Source organism: Gavialis gangeticus, unplaced genomic scaffold (genome assembly GCF_001723915.1).
Source record: "Gavialis gangeticus isolate Ggan-Ray unplaced genomic scaffold, GavGan_comp1, whole genome shotgun sequence".
Lineage (NCBI taxonomy): Eukaryota > Metazoa > Chordata > Crocodylia > Gavialidae > Gavialis > Gavialis gangeticus.
The window spans coordinates 220,105,767-220,109,112 of NW_017729032.1; positions in this window are offsets into that span (position 1 = coordinate 220,105,767).

Genomic DNA, 3,346 nt, shown 5'->3' on the forward strand with positions numbered 1-3,346 from the left:
CCTTAAAAAAAAAAAAAAAAAAAAAGGGCAGTAACAGATTCCAAAAGCTCTCAAGGCATCTGTCCCAGTGCTTAACCACACTCATAGTTAAGAATTTCTTAATGTCAAACCTAAATTTTCCTTGCCATCATAAGGAATGCATATTGGCCTGTTCTCTGCAGCCACAAAGAACAGTCTATAACAGTAGTCACCAACTGGTGGATTTCAATCCACTAGAAGATCTCGGAGCCTCTTGGAGTCAATCCGAGGCTGGGGTGGGAGGCCGAGTGCCTGCATGCACACCCCAGCCCAGTAGTTCAGTCCATGGGGGAGGGAAGGGGTGGAGGCTAGGTCAAAGCCCCCACAGTGAAGGACAGTGCTGCAGAGATAGGAGCAGGGGTAAGTTGAGTACAGCCCTGGCTGGGTGGGGCTTACCTGCTGGGGAGGCATGCCCCCCACCCAATTTTTTCTTCAACCTGGCCCCGCTTCCCTCCGCACAGACTTACCTGCTGGGTGAGGGGTGGCAGTGGCAGAGTAGATCTTGTGTTGCTTTTAAATGCCAAAGGTGATCTCCTACTTAAAAAGGTTGCAGACCACTGGCCTATAACTAGGGTCTTTATAACCCTTCTAAGGGTATTAGAAGACTTATCAAATCTTGCTTCAGTCTGCTCTTCTCCAGAGTTCTCTCAGTTCTTCCAACCCTCTCTCATAATAAATCATGGTTTCTAGATCTCTGACCTTTTTTGTTGCTCTCCACTGAGCCCTTTTCAATTTGTTTATGTCCTTCTTGAAGTGCAGTGTCCAAAACTGGTCATAATGCTCTCAGTGAGGTCTCACCAGTGTTGAATAGAGTGGAAGAATAACTCTTTTTGACTTGCAAGAGGCATTCCTGTTAATACAACCCAGTCTACTATTGCAGAACAAGCCAGTAAGAGAACACTGTTGACTTTCTTTCAGCTTGTGGTCCACTATAACCCCAGGTACTCTTCTGCAGTATTGCAACCAAGCTAGTCATTCCCCAGTTTGTACTCATGCATTTGATTGTTCCATAAACAAACACAGTTCTAAGTGTGGGATTTTGTACTGATCCTTACTGGTTTTCAGCCAACTAATTTCAGGCCATCTTCCAGTTTATCAAAGTCATTCCAAAGCCTAATCCTAACCTCCAAAGTTTCTGCAACTCTGCCCAGCTTGTCATCATCCTTGACTTTACTAAATGTGCACTCACTCTCATCCTCCAAATCAGGGCTAACTGGTGGCCCACAGGTTGCATCTGACCTGCAAGAGGTTAATATGCAGCCCCAGATTCCTGCCCAACTGGAGCTCCATCAATCACTCCTGATGCTGCAGTGAGTGTGGGCTCCAGTCTCCTCTTCCCATCTCCAGTTTTTGCTTCCTGCTGTTGCCCTCAGGAATGACTGTGTGCGCAACAGTGGGAGACCCCGACTGCCCACATGATAAGAAAGGGACCAGGTTGTCTGTGTTTGCTTCACTAGCCAGGAGGGAGGCTGTGCTGCCCATGCAGCAGGGGGCAGGGTGGGAAGGCACATGTGCCAAGGGTCTGTGGCCTACATGGCATAGGGGCCCCCTATTATCTGGAAGTTAGATAGTAGTAAAAAAAAAATCAGTTAGTCCTGATTTACAACTTAGCCAGATTTGGACAGCTTTTCACGGGAATGGAAAAAACATACTACAGACATAAGGTTACACATTTATCTAACTGAAAGTCCCATCTCCAGAGGATAGGGGACTAGAGCTGTTCAAAAAAAGTCATCGGCATTTAACATGGGCAATGCAACCTTGTCCCCAGCAGGAGATTTTTGGCTGAAACAAAAAAAATTCAGCCTGATTTTAGGCTATCCAACATGGAAAGTTTCACCCCAAGTGTGTGAAGACTGTGGCAAAAGCAAAAGATGTTCACGTTGACTTGATTCACAGAAATAGCATGCGAGCAGGCCTCATGATTAAGTCAAGTTGTAGAAGGAATAGCTGAATACCTAACCAAGGAAGTTGTTCCAGAGCAACTGAAGGATTATTAGGTAGGGATCATTTAACTATTGAAAGAAAATTAAAGTTTTTGAAATTGATGCTGATGAGGACTCTTCTTTATGTCCTGCATGGAAAGACATGCATGCTTATGTTAGCAATACCAGAAAAAAAGCAGGTCCTGCTGCCAGAAATCTACTGGCATAAGCTTATGTGACTTGGATCACATCAGGTATAAAGAAGAAAGTAACCTTGACAAAATTATGAACTAATAGTGGCAAGTCATTGATGTAGAGTGTAGCCGGGGACCTACTGGGGCCAATCTCCATGTGGCCCACCCACCTGTTCTTGGGCAAGCCACCTGCCTTCTTTCCTGCCATGGCTTGGTCTTAATTGATTAATTAATAGATGTAATTAGGTGGGAAGCTGCCCATTTTCTGCCCTGCTGTTAGTGGGCACTATCTGCAGCTCCATTCCTCCCCTACACTGCAGCCCAAGCCTCACTGATGATATCATGATGTTTCCAAATGTGCCAGTCCCCCCATGATGGGGCCCAGAATCCTGCTGTAGAACCCCCAACTGAGTTCCACCCTTCAGGCAGACTCTGCCACCATCATACTGGGCCACATATCTCCCTGCCACCAGTTCCCCTTCGGGTGTGGTCCCCTCACTAGGACCCTTGGCTCACACTAGCCCCGGCCCACCTCCAGGCCAGTCAGAACCCCAGGCCCCTGGCTCTTGGGCATCCCTCTTGGTGGGCCTCCTTGCCCTTCTGATCCTCCTGGTCTTGGCCCTCACCTGGGTCAGTCAGGGGAAGCTCTGGCAGGCCTTGATGTATGACCCATACTTTTTTCCTGGGGTCCCCCTCTCTGGGTCCTCCTCCACAGAGGTGGGGAGCTGGGGTTACTTCACACCACAACTGGTGCCTCAGGGTCTCACAGGGAACTCTCACTCCCTCCCCTGGGCAGCAGGTTATGGTGCTACTATTGGTGTAGTATTTGACCCAAACGCTGCCTCCCCACATTGGAGGACTTACTGGGGTCAGGACTCGGCTCTCTCTCTCTCTGGCCGAGCCCCTTCTCCCTTCACAGGGGTCTACACACCCCCACCCCCACACTGGGGGCTCCACATGCTCATAACACCCCCTTTACTCAGGGGGTCCCTCCACAGGTGGGCTCAGGTGGCCATAGCTGTGCCTGGCCCCAACTCTCCTCCTCAGGGTCTCAAACCCCCACAGGGCTCAGGCAGCCTTGGCCACACCTGGCTTCCAACTCTCCTCTTTGGGGCTTGCACCCTGACAACTACCTCCAGCGTACACAACCCACCCAAAAGGTGAGAGCTAGGGGTTAAGGCTCCCCAACCTGCCTTTCACCAGGGCAAT